This window comes from Equus przewalskii, chromosome 23 (assembly GCF_037783145.1).
Source record: "Equus przewalskii isolate Varuska chromosome 23, EquPr2, whole genome shotgun sequence".
Lineage (NCBI taxonomy): Eukaryota > Metazoa > Chordata > Mammalia > Perissodactyla > Equidae > Equus > Equus przewalskii.
In genome coordinates, this window is record NC_091853.1 from 21,136,273 (window position 1) to 21,155,802 (window position 19,530).

A 19,530-nucleotide genomic window follows, 5' to 3' on the forward strand; every position below is an offset into this window, starting at 1 on the left:
TGTGGGGAAGAATTAGTTACTTGTGCTGGTTACCTCTCATGGAGGAGTGTGTCATTTTCACATTTTAAAAATTCAATATTCAAAAAACTAAAAATAAAAGATTCAGATTTTCAAAAATGTATATTTATTTCTTCCCTTACACTGAAAATGGATGGAAGTTGCATCTGAGTGAAAGAAAACCCTCTCAACACTATACTTGTGTTATTGAACAGTTGACAACTGTCTACACCCCTTTTGCCATTCTCATCCAGCAGTTATGCGTGGTCTCTATTAATAACTGAATAAAAAGTTAAGAACTGAACACTTGGAACTTTTCCCCCAAAGACAGCATGAAACCTGAAAAAGGCAAAGAACATGGAACAGGAAGTGTAGAAAGCCTCAACACTATTGCAGATATCTTGTTTGCCCTATTAGATTTGTTTTGACCTCCCCCTTCCACTGCCTATCACTTCTAACAGTAAGAGTAAGATGGGATCTGAGTTGGAAGGAAAAGGCACAGAAATGACTGCCTTTCGCAGTTTTGATGAGATGACAGCCCATCTTTTACTCTAGACCTCATGCTTAGAAATTTCTCAGAGAAGAGAGTAGATTGCTATGATTAATTATCATTAACAGTAAAATAAGAGAGGGAAGTAAGATCAAACAAGAGACAAAAGAGAGAGAGAGTACATGTCAAAAGAAAAGTTGGAAAAAACAAGAGGAAGCTATGTTATTAAAGTGGGGGAAAGAAATTACACAGCAGCAAAAAAGAAAAGAACTTTCTAGTACTGCGACAGTGATGGCTAGCTGACCAATGAAGATTGATCCTCCCCTTCCACAGTGTAAAGTTGTTTCTGGGAAGCAGTGGCTTAGCCAGAGACTGTGTTTCCCAGCCTCTCTTGCAGTGATTGTGGGACCAGGTGACTAGGTCTTATCAGTGGAATGTGAGCTGAATTGAAGAGGTGTATGTCACTTTTGTTCTCAGTTAAGATTGTACATAGTTGCGCTGTTCTCTCTCTGTCACTCTCTCTCTCTATCTACTGGCCGGATAATGCCAGGACAACCTTGATGTCACCTGTATATAGAAGATGTAGAGCCATTATCTGGAAAGAATCTGGATTCCTGATTCACTGCTTGGAGGAGAGCAGCCTGGGACAGCTGCCCAACCAGGAATAGTCACATTACACTTTTTGTGTAACATATAAGAAATAAACTTTCATATGTTAAGCCACTGAGCTTTTGAGGATTGTTTATTTTATCAACAAGCATTACTTACCTTGACTAAAACAGAAATTGGTACCAGAAGGGAGTTCTAGAAGCAATTGCTTTTTCTTTTTATCTGTGCTTAAAAACCAGTTAATTATTTCCTGATATCCTCTTATTCTCCTGTTATGTTGTCAAAAGCAGCCAATAACAACCAACACGTGCTATTTTTCATGTAAAAGCTCAAGAGTCACGTGGTCTAACTTTGAAGTTACCAAAGGCAACAGTTTTGCCAAGTGTTTTTCCACTGTGTGATATGGATCTCCAGCCATCCCTCCTAATATATCTGCTTCTAGCAACTTGACCACAAAGTCAGTGCCACATATTTTAGGGTTTTGTTACAGGACACCACATCTGGTACCAAATATAACAATCAAATTTAGTCAGAAAAATAGAAGCCTCTTGTGGCAGATAGAATGTAATGTGTTCACCAAACCATTTCTTCTTCCTGGGCACAGGAGAAGATCGTAATCCCCTCCCCTTTGCAATTTAATTGGGGCCGTAGGACCAATTCTTTGTAACGGAATGTAAACAGAAGTGCTGTGCCACCTTTGGTCCAGGAGGTTAAGAGTGCCAATATGCTTTCTCTATGTTCTTTCCTCCTCTTCCACAGGGCTCTTGGAGGATGTGTGTTCCGGATGGTGTAGCTACAAGATAGAAGCCACTCAGCCTACATCCTGAACAGGAAATAACTTGTATTTTGTTATACTATTCAGATTTTGGGGGTTGTTTAGTACCGAAACATCCCTATCCCATTATGACTAATATGCTTGAAGTATTTCAGTAAGGAAGGAATTCAAGGTAAGGAATTAGAGGTTTACAGAATCAAATCATTAGGAGAGCTAGGCAGTGAAGGTCAAGGAGGTTGTTACTAACTTTCAGGAAATCAGAAGTGAAGGAATCACCAGGAACTCAAGTTGCCACTGATAATTTCAGCTGCCTGCAGCACTCAAGGGGGTGAGTCTTAGGATGATGCTCAGAAGCTGACGCATAGACACATGTCTGCTGTCTGCCAATGCCCACACACCTGCTTGTAGCTACTGATAGAAGAAAATAGCTTTTCCCTTCCGCCTTCCAATGATTGCAAGAGCACCTCTCAATGGCAGATTGTACCAAGAACCCTCCTGGCAAGGAAGCCTGGGAAATGTAGTTTCCAGGCTTTCAGCCCTTGTTGTACAGAGGGGAGCTTAGAAAGACAAAGGTGGTATTTACTGAGTCTCAAAAAATGTCTGGTACCAGTGCTCCTTGTCCTTCTCGTGGGAAATTCAAGTTGGTCATCCCTCCTTACCCGTTTTCTCTTGACTCTTTCTTGAGGGCAGATCTTAATAAATTCTCTATTCCCTGGTGCCAGACAATACCAGAGAAAAAATTGTTCTGAATTGATTTGAATGGAATGACAACAGAATCAATAGCAAATAAAGTTATCCCCGTGTGTTTAAGTGAGATTTCAAGATCTCCTATCCCTGGAATCTGATAATTCTCCCTAATGACTGCCCTAGATTCTGCCCCTACTTAAGCCATTTTCCTTCCCGACCTGCTCAGAGTGACCGTGAAGAGCTGCTTTCTCAACAAATGACCTTAAGTTTGAGCTCTGGGTCCTGTCTGCGTAGCCAAACGGAGGATGATTTGACAGTAGTCTGGTTTATTGGACCCATGGAGACCTTCAATCATATATATTTTTTTGTTGGTTGTGTAGACTTAGTCAAAGTATTTCTATGTTTTAGTCATTTTGTTCTGAACCCAACCTTTGTGCTCTTGCAGAGTTAGGATCTCTTTGGAAATGTGGGGTCTATAAGTTTACATTGGGGCAGGGTGAGGAGTATTCCATAGGTGAGGAGGAGGTGGGGTGGGCTTGGGTGTTAGAAAGGACCTGTGCACCCATAAGAAAAGGATACTCAGGAAAGGGAAGGCCAGACCCTGGTATGATTTCATTTGAAAAGGCACAAAGTTAAGACTGCAGAAGATTACAGACACCCTCTGACATTTATTTTCCTCATCAAAAAAAGGGTAAGACTATTGTGCCCATGACGAAAATAATGGTAGAATGACTCAGACTTATTTACAGCCATCAAAGAAATGAAAGATATGGATTGTCACTAATTAATCTTCTTATCATTATAAAGTGGTGACCATATCCAACTGAAGAATGCTGTGTGCATAATAGCACAATTATGGGGGATGTGATGATGTAACAGCTGCTAGTGCCCAGCGTTTAGTCTCTCTTTTCCATTCCCACCCACCCTGATCTCTGGCTATATTTAGTTGTTTTACACGGTGTACCTGGACCAAAGTCTACTTTACAAAATTAAAAGAATAGAGAGAAGAGTTAGAGTCTTCATAGAAAAGTCAGGCTTCACAAAGTCTATTTGCCTAGCTTACTCATGTTCCTTCTTGGTTAGTATATTTTCTCCTACTTTGCACCTAGAATCATGGCTGAAACACAATCATGAGTTTACTTTGTGTAAAGGGAAGTAGGGCGTTCAGCAATCATCTGACGAATACAGTCAAGATGGTTAGTGAATCTGGAAAATTCCACTCTCAAAAAAATTACTTTCTCTGCTCTGTAGCAGATTTCCTCTTGGCCTTAATTATCCACAGAGTTGTCCAATTTTCTGATGGTCTTTACTGTTGTTGACATCACCTTAATAATTTATTTAATGGATTTCATTGGGTTCATTTGGGAACCTTTATTCCAAATGGCTTCTTTTATCAATTAATTTACTTATTCAATAAACATTGAACACTGTTGCAGGTATCTACTGCTTGTAATAAACAGTTCCAAAACCCAGTGACTTAATGCAACAATTTATCATCACTGTTGGTTCTTGAGGTTGATGGGCTCGGCTGGGCAGTTTTACTTGGAGTTTCTCATATGGTTGCAGGTTGCAGTAGCTTAGGCTAGACCCATCTAAAGGTTTCTTTACTCACGTCTGCATTGGGCTAGTCAGGAATCTCCTTCTTTCCAAGTGGTTAGCTTGGGCTTCCTCAGAGACTGTTGGTCTCTTGGTTATCAGCTTTCTTATATTGTGACCAGCTTCCTCCAGTGAAAGTGTTCTAAAAGATCCAGGCGGAAGATGCAAATCTCTTAAGACCTAGCCTTAGAAGTCATGCAGATCACTTCTATCTTCTGTTTGTCAAAGCAGTCACCAGCCAACCCAGATTCTAGGAGTTGGAGAAATACTAGATTCCACCTCACAATTGGGGAATGGCTTATGCATTCAAGGAAGGAAAGAATTGATAGTGGTCATCTAAATGGCAAGCTACCACAAGTACCTACTATGTGACAGGCACTGTGATAGGGACTGGGGAAAAAGTGTTGAACAAAGCAGGCATAGTCTCTGCCCTTGTGGAGATTAAAATCTTTCTTAATTAACTTTAGTTCAACTTGACAGTTTTCACATCCTCTGCTGAACAGTAAATCTCAACACCAAGTGTATTTGGTTATGAAACTGGCAAATCAATATTTTGATAATTTGTTGTCTGGTCCTGTTGGCATTCTCAATAACCACATTGAATGAACTCTGTGATTATCTAATTCATAACTTGATGACCAACTCGATGAGCTGATTCATCCAGGCATTCTTTAAAACATAAACTGAGTAAAATTGGGGTATTTGTCTGTCGCTTAACATGTTGAGTTCCTGCTGTGTGTGGAGGCTGAAAGTAGCTTTCTGAACTTGTCACAGGGAATATAAGAGAAGCTGAAAAGTCAGCTTTTGCTCCTGAGGAGCTTCCATTCTTTTTAGCAGTTCTGATCGTGTGCAGGTGGAGCAAGTTGTGACAATAACAAGCAAAATGGGGAACCCAGAAAACATATGAGAAACTAGATAGGCAGTATCTTTCAGTTTCCCTCCTGAGAATTATCTTTTGGAGAGAAGTAATTGATTATTTGCCTCAGTTTTCTTCTCCTTTTTGTCATTAAAGGAAGGTGATCTGGGTTTGTTAAGTAAAAAGAGATTTCAGGACAGGAATGTTGACAGAAGAATTGGTGCTGTTCAGCAATTCTCAGGTCTTATCATTTTTGGCATAGTTTATGTCCATTTCAGTGGTGACAGCTATGAAGGGCTGGGGGTGGGGGGCTCATGATGACACAAGAGATACCTTGACCTTTCAGAAACAAAGGTCAAAGCCCGAAAAGGTCCAAGAGCAGGCAGGATTCCTGTGCACACTTGTCTAATTCTCCACTATGGACCTAGTATCATATAGTGCCTTCTTATGTTACATCTGCATGTCTAGGTTATCTCTCGTAGCCTAAAGGAACATTATAGGGGATATTTTAAGTAAAACAACAACAATAAGACGTACTTTACCTTAATTACCTGAATGTTTCAGGCAAAACTAAATTTTGGTTTCACTGTCATATGACAAGGCTCCTCTATCAGTCCATTAACTTTAACTTCATAGCTCATACTTCATCAGTATGGATACTGCTCTCACGCTGGTGAATCCTGTGTTCCCCGGGTATGATTTGCTATATTAAACTTCTATTTCTCATGCCAATTTATTTATCTGAAATGGCTGTCCCTATTTTCTCTGGAAATTCACAATAGATTTTAATTATATCCTACTCTTCATTCCGCCAACACATGCTTATTTGATGTGTTTTGTGTTACATTGTTATTTTATGCCTGCTGATAGATATATCGCTTTATGACTTGGGCACCTGATTTGCCCAACTGGATGGTAAACTGAATAGCAGGAGCTTCTCTATACACACATATATACATATATATATTCATACATGTTACATGTGTAGTATATGTTTACATACATACACAGGAGACATTCTCTCCATAGCTAATAGACGTGCTTCATGCTCCACTTTCCTTCTATTTTTATGGGTTAAAATCAAGTAGATTATCTTATAATTACCTGTTGAATTAGATCAATACATATGCCTAATGGATTATTCATATTTTTAAAGCACTTCAACTTCATATTCACAAAGATGAAAATAATTTAGATTATTTCTCATCTTTTCCTCTGGGAAAATTCTTTTCATCAATTTATAACAAACATAAATACTTGAGCTGTGCAAGTATTTGTGATTGATTATTTGGGGCAAAATGCTTTTTTTCATGAATTATAGAAGTCTTTAACTCCTCAACTTGAGGCAACCAAGGCTTTGAATTTCCATGTCGGCCTTATGGGAGTTTATCCAGGTTTGTTTTTATCGGTCATGAGGGAGCCACAAGCATAGCTTGGAGGACCTATGTTGTCTGAGTATCCTTCTGCTCTGACTCCCTAAATGAACATACAATTTAAGAAGAAACTTGGGGTTGGCCTCAGGGAAAATCTCCTAGCCAATGTATCATCCCTACTCTTCCCTCTTCTAACCAATTTGCTGTCCCTAAAACCTTTTCATATACAAAGTTTGGTGCTGCAGCTGCATATCCACTAGATAAGGGGTATCCTAACTTGTTTGATTTCAGGCCACCAGGAAACATTTTCTATCCTCCAAATATTGTGAATTATTTTGACATTCCTGATGTTCCATTAACATGAAATAAAGCTTACTTCTCACAATTAGACATAGACTTAAAATGAAAATCCTCTGGGAAGCATTAATGATGCGTCCTTATTCACATAAGACAATAATGACTCATAGATCTTTTCTTGAAAACAGGTTTTGATTAGGGCAAGGTGGTGATTGAGTTTGGGACGATGGTGGGTCATTACATTCTTAAAGTAGTGGGATCAGAAGTAGGATATCCAGACCCCATAGAGAATCCAAGATGACCTAGTGCAGAGAGAAGATATTAAACCTTCTATTTATTTTAATTTTTTATTTCATCTTAAATAAAGAATCTTTTGGTGTGTGTATTTTTGATGCACACAATACAATAATGCATGGGTAATTTATAAGTAGAAATACCTAGATTGGATATGCCTCAAATGTTTTTATTGATAGAGGAGTGTGACCTCTATCAAAACTTTAGATCAGAAGCTTAGAAACCACTGGTTACAAAGGATAACTGTGGATAAGGTCTTCATGATGCCACATAGAGGAACAGGAAATAGTTACAGAACAAGCTTTTGTGATCTCAGAATTCTGACTCCAGTTATTACTGATTTCAGTTATTTGATCAATAGGGAGTTTACTAATTCTCAATCTGACGCCAGGGCAGTCCCTTTTAAGATGTCGAGAAATTGCTCAACTTTAGTATGTTGACCAAAGAAAGTAGATTTTAATCATGCTTTTTTTTCATTTTGTTTTCTCAAGGATCCCATGTGAACAGAAAGTTTTGAGGTAGTTTACTGTTTGTGCAAGGTGACTGGTTGGGTAAAGAAGTCCAAAGTTTATTATCTGCAGAACAAATAAAGCCTGGGCAAAGGTAACTGAAATGAATGTCTCCCACCTTGTGCCTTCAGCATGTCTAAGGGGATGTTTGCACCGATGATTGCATAACTGAGAACCTAATCTGTGCACATCAAATGGACAGGAGGTACATTTCAGACTCCTACTGAATAAAAATAACAACTGCCTTTTATTCTTCTTAGTTTGATAGGCAGCTGATAGTGATACCTTTAAAAATATGACTTAAAAATGAAAAATCTATTTGTTGATGAGATATTTCTAAATATCCAGGTGTTGTTTGTCAGACAGCATCTGAGTGGCTGACCTAGAATTTTTTTCTCCTTTCCCAAAGGTAGATACAACACAGCTCTAGGCAAATGCTAAAATAAGTTTACTAATTCATGGCTAATCTGGACTTTTGTGGTTGGTGGTGATTAATGACATCAAGGACAATTGGATTGTTCTTGTGATTATTCTATAGTAATTACTGACAAGTGTTCAGAATGGACAAACATAGAGTGTGGGGCTCAACTAGTCTTTTAGGAGATAACTTCCTAGGCATAAATGTTGGTGGGAGAGTGGGATGGGATTGAGTGGTTGAGGTTAAGAACTTATTGGGAAAAAAATTAACAATGCTTTGGGTCTCAGAGATTTTTACTGACCAGATATTTAACCATTCTCTTTATTTTGACCCTTTATTGTTGTTGTTTTTGTAAAGTGGCATTTTATATAAGACAGTCATGAAGTATGGTATTGAATGAGCCAGAAGCCAATTATGGATAGAAGCTAAGTAAAGAGTTGACCTCTCATTTTAAAATTAGCTACTGGAAAGTTTTATATACTCTTTCCAAGTACATTTATCACCCAAGAATTATTTTCTCAAAGAGATATTTAAGAAAGAGTGTAGACATTAAGAACAAAGCCATCAGAGTGAGACCCTCTGCCTAATTTTTGGATGGTTGAAAAAACTCCTGATAGGATTGATAACATGTTGTGGGAAATTCACAGAGAATTGTCTCTGTCTATGTGAGTATACATAGATATAGAGATAACAGCTAAAACTAGTTAGTGTCCACATTATCTGAATAATCATAACATTTAGTGGTATAATTGTTTAAAAAGAAAAAGACCCCAATTTTCCAGTATGGAAAAGACAAATTCCAATTTCTAAGCCTATGCCCTGCTATGACCTGTGGTTTGGAATTTCGCTTATGACCAGCTACTCAAGTGGAAAAACTAATTATAGTATAAATTTAGCTTCAATATTTGGAAATACTTCTACTATAGACTATGAGACACTGAACTGAGTCGTGAATGGGGTGGGTAGATTCTGGACTCTTTCAAAGTCAAGAGTAAACAATTATCTTTCTGAATCTGTAAATTTGAGGGTTTTCCTGAAAATAATGACTTTTGGAGGATCCATTAAGCTCTACGATTCTATCAGCCGCCCATCCAAGGTTTACAACATTAAGTGTGTGAATCGTCTATTCTGCCTTTAAAAGGAGCTGCTTTGTGAGGAAGGTTGGTGGTGACTGCGGGAATATGTGAATGTTGACAGGCAAAGTGAACTTGAGTAGAGATGATGGAAGAGTTTATGATTAAAAATGGGCTTTGAAACCTGCGGAGCCTATTCGATTAGTCAATTAATAATAATAAAAACAATAGTTATATACCCAGGAACATTAAGGCATTTGGTGAAGAAGACGACAGAATGGAAAAGAAAAAACAGAGACAGAAGGACAGAGAGAGACGAGAAAGCCAGAGTGAGGGCGCACATGAGGTGCGTTGCTGGCGGGCTGCAAGCTCGGAGGGCCTGGTTTTCCAATCTGGCACTGGGCTTGATGAGCCTGTTTATTCAGCCACAGTATCAGACGTTCCCTTTTCCTGCCCGAAGAAGTCCCCTTTGAAGAACTGCTCTGCTGGGGAGTAGTTTCCCCTTGGACGGGCTACTCCTGTTTGCAGACCTAAAGGAAAAGAACTGGAAAGGCCACAAGAATGTTCTTTAAAGCAATATTCCAGCGCCACGTGAGGGGAGGATGAAATAGCCGTAAAAGATTTATTTCCTGGTTGAGGTATTTTTTTCCCCTCTCAAGTGAATTTAGCATTGAACAAAGGTGTCACATGAATGCGATGGGGGTCAGATGTTCTCGGGTACCTCCAGGACTTGTGGTCAGGTTGAGGCTGGGGTTGGGAGAGCACCGCACAGAGTGAGGGCATTTCAAGCTTCTGTAGGCCTAGAGAGAGCGAAAGCACACCTGCGAGAGTCAGAGGGAATTCAATGGGACTGGCAAGCTAGTCTTGCAAGTCTTTATCTGCAAAGGAATCAATGGTGGTGACTTTTCGGAGGACCGGCTTATACCTTCAAAGCAAAGCAGCAGAGAGAACCTTAGTGAATGGGGGGGCAATGTTCGTAATCAAATTAGATAATTCAGAGATTGGAAATTTTACTTTGGGGATTTAATATTAATTTCTTATATTTCCAGGACACTTTTTACTTTTCAAAGAAGTTTTTCATCTAGCCCTCACATTAACCCTGTGAAGTAGCTAGTGTAGATGTCAGTCTTCTGAATTTTCCTCTTTGGAAAAGGATGTGGCCAAAGAAAGAGAGGGTTTCCTAGCTTGTTACTGGCAGGGGCAGAATGACAGCCCAGGTCTCTTGACTCCTGGACCAGGTCTCTTTTCTCTGTGTTCTTGGGACCTGTACAAAGTGACGATGGGAGTTTCAGAAAAAAGGAAGGTGACATTCTCCATCTCCTCCCAGGCACGTAGAAAGTCGCTGTGACTTTGAAGCCACTGCTTTGCTGTGTCCAAATGCTCTCTCCAGGACTGGCCTTAGGGAGGAGAGTCAAAGTGAAACCTTCAGAGGGGAAGTCTCCTATTCTAGTCACTGTGGCTGCCCATGCCTCTGGTGGGTTTGTTCAATCTTTGCCTATACCACATAAAACAGGAGTTCTCCAGAATGAAAAGGGTTCTTTGTTCCACCTCTGAGATGAACCCTTTGAGTAGGAGCTACCACTTCACAGGGAGGCCTGGCTTTCCAGGAGAGGACATGGGACCCACACTCTCTCCTTGATTCCTGGCTGAGAATCATGTTGACTCTTGGGGCCTAGGAGTGAGTTCGTGCAGAAGGGGACACAGGGCACTAACAGTGTGCACTTGAGGAGTCAGAGACAACCAGAATTTCCTTCCAGGGAATATGAATTTATGCTTGTCAGGGCTCCAGGGAGAAACTCAAAGAGGTCTTACTTACGGGCTGCCTTTCTGCTTTAACACACAGTGCCTTTTATTTTATCTATTTCTGGATGTTTGTCTTCTTTCTACATGTAGAGCTGAAGTTGCTTGACATTGAGCCGTATCTTGTAATTATTTGTATCCTCTAAGGCTTCCTAGTGCTTAAAATATCTGATGAATGAATGGGAATCCATTTTCAGCCAACCCCTTATCCCAGTGTCTCTCAGCCTGTAGTTTGAATCAGAATCACCTGGGAAACAGGCACATGTACTTTGAAATAAGTCCCGAGATGAATCTCATGTGCACCAAAGTTTGAGAATTATTGTTTTATCCCTTTTCTCCTTGGCTTTGAGAACTCTTGGTGACTTTGAACAATGCTATAAGCATAAACGCAATCTCACATTCGTGTAGTGTTTTCTGATTTACGAGGCTGATTTTACGTGTTTGTCTAATTTAATCCTAGTGTAATGGGACTAATTTAATAATAGCCCTATGATGTGGGTTCTTTTCCCACTCACTTTACGGGTGAGGAGACCAAGGAGTGATAGTCTTTGGATCACATAGCCAATTCGTGGCACAGCCTCTATCCATCCCAAGTCTCGTGATTCCAGGTGCTGCCCTCTTTTCCCCAGAAGCCCTGTGGCTCTAGACTTTTATGGGCATTACTGTTCTTTGTAAGGAAGGTGTTCTTCCTAATAATGCCTGCCCACATAGCTGAGGACAGTTGCTGTGATATGTAGGTGAAGCCAGCCAAGCTAACACAGTCTGGATTCCTACTGAAGTCTACAGTAGGTTAAACGAATAAGAGTAATAACGAAGTGTCCTTTCATGAAAATATTGGAGTACAGCAGTTTTGTTCATTATCAAATTGGAAAAGCAGAACTGGGATCTGGTGAGAGGTGAGAGTCCTTGCAAAGAAGGACAGTGGGTTTGTTTGGTGACCTGTGATTTAAACTGTGCTCTCTTGACTTCATTTTTCTGGGAATGGAGAGGGGATGGGAAGCAGGCTGAGCCCCGAGGACTTGCTGTGTGACCTGGAGTCCCAGGGATGACCAGGCCAGCTCTGCTGAGTTTGGTTGTTTTAGATATCTGTGAGGTCCACGGTAGCGTGGACATGTAGGATGCTGTGAAGGTGAGTAGTTCTCCTCTCATTTAATTCAAATGGTTCAGAATGCTCCAAAGTTCACTTGATGCTCAAGGGAACGTGTAGCCATGCTTTCCATGGCAATTTAGTGGTTGCTAGGGTATTCTAAACAGAACTTTCTGGATGGCTGTTTACTCTTTGATTAGTTGCAATCTATAGACAGCCATCAGAAACTGAGACTTGTCAACTAAAAGGGAAGGTGGGTTTGACACTTCTGCTAGTACCAAATTCTGTTCCACTTAGCTGGGGAAGGACCTCTTCTTTAATCATGGAGTAATAGATGATTGATATGACTGTACTCTGATTAGAAAAGGTTTCATTTTACTTGTGCACTGTACATGGAATTAGTTAAGGGTTGCATAGGAAAAGGAGTGATGGACTATTGTTCACATTAAATTATAATGACAGCCTTCCTAACCACTGTGTATTTATTATGTAAGAAAAGAAAATGTCTGGTAAAATTCTGTATAGGTTAATAACACCTTCATAATATACTCCTTCTTTTCTATTGACTTGAATAGCCCTCCTACTGACTTTTAATGGATTATTAGAGTTAATTACATCAATTGCAATATAATTGATTCTTAAATACTATGTAGAAAGCTCATACAATTATGGAAAAACAAAAGTTATCTAGACATCTCAGATCAAAAAAGATTTGGAATTCCTGCACATTTAATTCCTGATAATCACTAGTCAGTTTGGACATTAAGATTGCATGGTGTCCTGCTTTCTCTTTGCTAGGTTTTGACAGAATTGATAGTTTTACAACATTTAACTCAATACGCATGGAAATATAAGATTAAAGCTGTGAATGCAATTTTTTTTTTCTAAAAAAAGATCACTTCATGGCTTAAAAGCTGAAATGTGTTACCTGCCTAACATTGACAGAAACAAACTCAAGGGAAAATCAAAAGTGGATTTGATGTTGAGTTTTAGAAACCTCTTCTCCGCAGGTGTAAAGATTCCTGTGGGTCTTAGGGTTTGTTACCTGAGGGCTTTCAAATGTGACAAGGGGATGAATTGCCTAAAGGGGCAAAAAAAATTCCTCCCACTTTGTTACCTAGACACGGGCTGTGTGTTCTAATGTCAAAACCACTAGTTGAAAAGTGAAACATCATTAATATCTGTTATTTGATGTCATATAGATCAAGAGAAATCCCTGTAATAGAGTTGTTTGAATGCAACCTTTTCATTTTTTAACTGATTTTGGGAAACTAGTTTGTGGGTATTGACACAGTTATAAATGTAAGTTTTCCACAGGACTCTTCTGCTTCACAATACAGATTTCTAGATCATTCTAAAATGGTCTACAAATAAATGTGTAAGGGAGTGACAGCTTGATGCTGTGGACTGGTCCCTGGAATAGGAATTAGCAGATCTGATGTTTTTTGTTACTGCTTAGCTTGATGACTTAACCTGACTGGGCCTTAATGTTCTCTTCTGTAAGATGAGAGAGAGCCTCTAAGCTTTCCCATCATGAATCTCCTGCCTTTGAACTTTTGGTGCTCTTATTGTCTACAGTAACGCATTTGTTTCTTAATATAAGCACCTTATAGCAATGTGTATATTGTGTATATCGGTATGTCTTATATGTGCCTGTATATATGTCTCTGGTTAACTAGGTTATAAGTTTCCACAGACAGAGACCACATTGCATACATCTCTGTATACTCATAACATATACTATAGTTTCCTAGCATAGAATAGCTGTTTGGTTGATGAAGCAGCCAATCAAAAGGAAAGTCTTGATATGACATAACAAAAATAATGACAAAACATCCCATTTATTTATAATGGTTTAATCTTTAAAAGTATTATAAAATATTTTATTTTTTGAAACTCTTGTTGTACTTTAAATCAGATGCATTTAAGATGTAAAATTTCACTCAGTTTTTCCATAAATTAAAATGCAATCCCATTTCCAATGGGATTTTTAATGGAACTTGAGCAGCCTATTCTAAAGTTCCTTTGGAAGAGCAGTGCATGACAATAGCCATGAAAAACAAACAAGCAAAAAAGTTAAAATGAGTGGGGATTTACCCTAGTAGTTATCAAATGAACTATACATCTTAAGCAATACAAATTGTAATGATACAATTAATACACAAGCGTAGTGAGAGAGAAATCAACTAACCAAAAAAATTAGAGTCCAGAAGCGGACCTAAGAATATAGAGGAATTTGACAGATACTGTGGAGGCGTTTTGAATCAGTGGCTAAAGACTAGACTGTTCAGTAAATGGTATTGGGACAACTGTCTATCCATCTGGACTCACACCATACACAAAAGTAAATTCCAGATGGAGTAAAGCTCTAAACATAAAAATCAAATCTATACAAGTATTGGAAGGAAATATGAATGAACCTTTTTTAAAAAAATAATCTTGGGTTAGAAAGTCTTTGTAAACAAGATGGGAAATCCAGAGGTCATTTAGGAAAACCTGACAGATTTTCCTGATGAAATATCATAAACATAAAAACCTGACAAAAATATCATAAACAAAGTTAATAGACAAATGACAGATTGGGACAAAATATTTGAATTATACATTACAGAAAAAAGGGTTACTACCCATTATTCAAAGAACACCGAGAAGTTAATGAGAAAAATATAAACAATCCACTTAAAAATGGGCAAAAGATATAAAATAAGCAATTCTCTGGAGAAATTGCAAATATTTAGTGAATATTTGGAAAATATGCTCAACCTTATTAATGGTAAAAGAAATGTACAATAAGGGGCTGGCCCCGTGGCCGAGTGGTTAAGTTCGCGCGCTCCGCTGCAAGCGGCCCAGTGTTTCGTTGGTTCGAATCCTGGGTGCGGACATGGCATTGCTCGTCAGACCACGCTGAGGCAGCGTCCCACATACCACAACTAGAAGAACCCACAACGAGAAATATACAACTATGTACTGGGGGGCTTTGGGGAGAAAAAGGAAAAAATAAAATCTTTAAAAAAAAAAAAAAAGAAATGTACAATAAAAGAGTATGTTATCCTTTTCTACCTATCAGATTGACCAAAAATTAAGAGAGTTGATTGCATATATCACTTAAAATGAGTAAATATACAATACAGACTGTCAAGGATAGATGTCAGTAACATGTTAGGTGAAGAGGCAAGTTGTAGAACATTGTACATTATCTTATGTCGTTTTTGTAATACTTTTTAAAAAGCATATGAATATAAGATATATTTTAATAGTTATTTAATAATTACATATGCATTACAAATACATGACAGTAGTTCTCTCTTGGGATAGCACTAGGATGAGTATAAGTATGCATCGCTATTCTTTGGATTACTTTTCAGATGGAAAATGTTCCTTTTGTTATGCTTTATTTAACACTCTTCAACCTGAATAACTCATCTTTAGGAGGCAGTTACAAGTCATTGGTTCAGGGGGTGTAATTGAATTGAGTATTATATGAATATAGTGCAGTATTTTATGGAATCTCAGTCAACTCTGATGAAATTCTTCAAATCAGTCTTGTTGAATTGGGTCAGTCTGGCCCTAACCCATGGCTACGGTTGGATCTTGTCTGGACCCTTTCAGTCTTGATTTTCCTGAGTTTCTGCAACGGCTGAGGTAGATCTGCCTTCTCTGTCAGCTGTGATTATTCTATATGACATCCAAGGGCATTCCCTACCTGCTCCATGAACACTCTGAGTTAACGCTAAATCACAGCATTCTGGAACCCAGGCTATCAACGGGGTTAAACAAGTCAACATAAATTAAGTCTTGTGATTAGTTTGAACTTGCTTCCCAAGTTGTTTGTTAGCAAGGAGTTAACAAGTTCAGACCTATGGTCATATTGGTCTTTAAGGAAAGTTTTTTTCCCCATTCCAATGACTTCCTGTTCATGGGAAAATGAGAGGAAATGAACCTCTAACAGGAGGATGGACCCACCCTTTTCCAGTCGTGTGGCTAATTTGTCAGGTGTAGTATTGGCACCTGGTGGCTTGTGTTGGCTTCCTGCCCACCCTTGCTGGGGAAGTATCCAAATACTTGCAATAGGCGGTAGAAGACTTCAAAGCCGTTTGTAAGAGAAAGGATATTGTCATTAAAGAACTTAATGGTGAATACTCCCAATCATTTAGTGATGTCAAGATAAAAGGAAAATTTTAAAAACACATTATCCAGAGTTTTTTCTGATGTATCATATGACCTATTAAAACAAAGCAATGTAGTTGATTTAGTAATAATACATTTCAAGGATATATATTTATTGATGGAATGTTTAGTTTTCCTGTTTTTAAGAAATTAGCAAAGGCATCAATTATTTATAAGAAGAAAATGAATTGTTTCTTTAAGGATATAATTCTCCTTGCTCAAATTCACCTGCAAATAGGTACTCTCTTTGTGTCTGCTAATAGAATTGTTTCCTTTGAATCAAAAGGGAAAACTACAACAATATCAAGTGGATCTGATAAATGCAAAAGGATGATATGGGTTTTCAGAATTCATTTGGAATTTTGGATAGGCACAGCTGGTTCAGTTCCATACCTCTCAATTTTCAGCTAGAAATAATTACTGCCTTTTGAACAATGGTACGGTTAATTGTCCAGCAATTCAAGGTAAATTTGTCCATGAATGGAGATTAACCAAACTGTAATCAGTGGTCATTAAACCATAATAAATTCTACATAACAATGGAACTTGTTTTAGTTTTTAGAATTAATGTAAACTATATTGGCTTAGTGTATCTAAAACTCTTACGGTAGAGTCAATATTCATGGATATGGAAAACAAGAATGATTAATCTCCCTAAAGCATACATTCATGGTGTTAGCACTTGTAAACCTCAATCGGTTAATTGTCATCAAATGATCAACAAGTATTTATTGAGTTTTTATTGGCCTAACATAGTATCAGAAAAGTTTAATAAATTATTAATTGAATACATATTTGTTGAATGTCTACTCTATCGAAGAGTATATAATTGGATTTGTCCTGGCAAAGACTGAAGACTTCCACAGAAGGAATACTAAGGATGCGTTGCATAGGGGTCCCTCAACCCTAAGGGTTGGTGGCAAATGGTTCGACTTTCCAGAGATCTTACACTCTTTTACAGTCTACCTGGCTGGCAAACTTGAAACAATTAGAAATAATTAGAACAATTAGAAATAATCCATTGTGTAATATAAACTGTAAATAGGGTGGGAGTTCAGAAAAAGGGAGATCGATGCTTATTGAAATGACCTTTGAGAGAGAGGTTAGTTCACTGAATCTTAAGAATGAATAATATTTAGACAACCAAAAGGGAAAACAGTGGACATTTTAAATGAGTGGGAACCAGGAATGGGTGTAGAGTGAGTAGGTCCTTTGAGGAGGTCCAGATGACTACAGCACTGGTTGCAGGTTCCTGTATGGTGGCAAATAAGGTAGATGGGTCCAGTGGCAATAATATGAAAGATCTTGTGAGCTCAGCAGAGGAATTTAGATTTTGAAGTTCGAGGTGGGGGCGGGGTAATGTGCTTTAAATAGTAATTTAGGAAGATTTTTCTGGCAGTGATTTATAGGATGACTACAGCCGGCAAAGGCTGTCAGAAGGGAAATTTGTTAGAGGCTCTTGCAGGAGACAGTGTTGAAAGGCAACCCCAGATGGTGATGGTGGAAATGGATAGAGAGAAATGAATTCAAAAGACATTTTGAAGGAAGGATGGATGGGACTAGGTGGCATTGGACATAGGGGTTGGGAAAGGAAAAATAAGTCAAAGATAGCTTCAGAATTTTTATTCTAGAAGGCTGGATGATTGACAACACCACTGATCTGTTGATTAAGGAAAACGGTGAGTTCTACTTTTAGTCAGGTTATATCTGGGGTCAATGGGATGTCAGTGGAACTATCTTATAGGTAATTATAAACATGAGACTAGTGAGTAGCCAAGGGGCCAGGAAAAGACATGAAGAATTGATGACTAACGGCTACACACTGCCTGTAAATTCAGATTCCACAACCTGATTTTCAAGGCTGCTGTCACCTAGCCCAATCCTACTTATTCAAATGCATCTTCAGCTACCCCACAGTCCGTACCCCTCCTTCTGGTCCAGTCAGTCAGCAAATTATGCTTTTTTTTGGTCTTTGTGTCTAAATTCTCACTATTTTCCATGTCTGGAACCCACTCTCTAAATCTCTATTTATTAACATCCCTCTGTGCATTAGGGCCAGCTCAGGTCCTTTCCACGTGAAGATGTTTTTCAAAAACTCCAGGGCACATCCTTCCTTCTCTTTTTTGAACTCCTGTAGCATTTACAGCTTGCAGTATTTGTAAAGCACTCAATCATATACATGTCTACGTTCTTATTTAATCAGGTCAAACATGAACGCCTATCTTATTTTGTCAGTAGAACTAGAAATGCCTTGGGGGTAAGGACCAATGTTCCCCTTGCATCAGTTAGGAATTATATTTGACTTCTAAGAACAGAAGCTCCTAAACAGTGGCTTTAAAAAACTAGGAGTTTGATTTTTCTCATATATAAGAAGTATGGAGTCAGGTAATGCAAACTTGATCTGGCAAATCTTGTCAAGAGCAGAGACCCAGCCTCCCTCTACCTTTTCCCTTAGCCATCCTTAGCATGGGTTTGTCAATTCCGAATCACGAGCTGGCTGGTCAAGAAGAGCATCTGTGCTCCAGAGAGACTTGCGAGGGGCGAGCAGACTTGCCAACCTAATCAGCCCTGCTTTTCTTGGGCTGCCCAAGCTCCCCCCACAAGTAAGTTCTGCTTACGTTTCCTTGGTCAGCAATTAGATAGATAGCCATTTCTATTTGCAAGTAATGCTGCCATTATGGGTTTTTTAGTTGGACATATTGCCATACCCAACAAAATCTAGGTTATTTTAGTGAAGAGAAGTGCTGTTGATAACTTGTAGGCAACTAATTGCCTGTGCTCTGTCTCTGTCTGTCTCTCTCTACATATATAAATTCTCGTTCAGATACAGATACACACACGGAGAGAGATACATTATTCTATATCTCTCTATCTTTCTATTTGAATAATATATATAAACATAAATGAATATATATTATACATATATTTATATGCGTGTATGTATATAGACAGAGAGATTTGCTACCTCTGTCTCTCTCTACTTGAGCACACACGCACACATACATAAACCCATGAGCAGACATTGTTAAAACTGAGCAAAACCAAATAAAGATTATAATAAAAATAATCTGATGAATTAAATATCACGCTAATCACCATGCTTATTGTAGTTAGGTACAAGTGGAGATATTTTTAAATATATAACTATTTGTATTATTTGTGCAAAAGTAAACCAAGTGTTTTTCTATTGTTATAGTAGCTTTGATTAGTTTTGTGCCCATAGTCAACAACACCATTGATAGGAATCTCTAAAAGCCTTCATACCCTAACATTTCTAAGAAGTTAAAGGTATAGAATCAGTAATTAAGGGTTTAGTTTCTGCATTCTTAAGTTTCCTCTTTTGTTTCCTTCCACTTCCATGATAAAACCAGTGATCCTTAAACTGTATTTATGACATATTTTTGAATTTTATAACTATTATCAACACATATGAAAAGATGAAAATACACCCAAATGAACTAAAAAGAAGTCAGTGATAACTCCACAGTCACGACCATTATAA

At 38.4% G+C, this 19,530-nt stretch overlaps 1 long non-coding RNA gene across 3 annotated transcripts in view; it reads left to right on the plus strand.

Annotated features, from left to right (window-relative positions):
• LOC103547753 (uncharacterized) overlaps positions 1-19,530 on the plus strand; it is a 168,285-nt gene that overhangs the window by 22,847 nt on the left and 125,908 nt on the right. Inside the window, exon 3 of one of the 3 annotated variants that reach the window (XR_011532226.1) lies at positions 1,856-2,043. The exons of the other annotated variants lie outside the window; for them this stretch is intronic. This is a non-coding gene — a long non-coding RNA (uncharacterized lncRNA). The remainder of the gene's footprint in view (positions 1-1,855; positions 2,044-19,530) is intronic. 3 annotated transcript variants of the gene reach the window in all.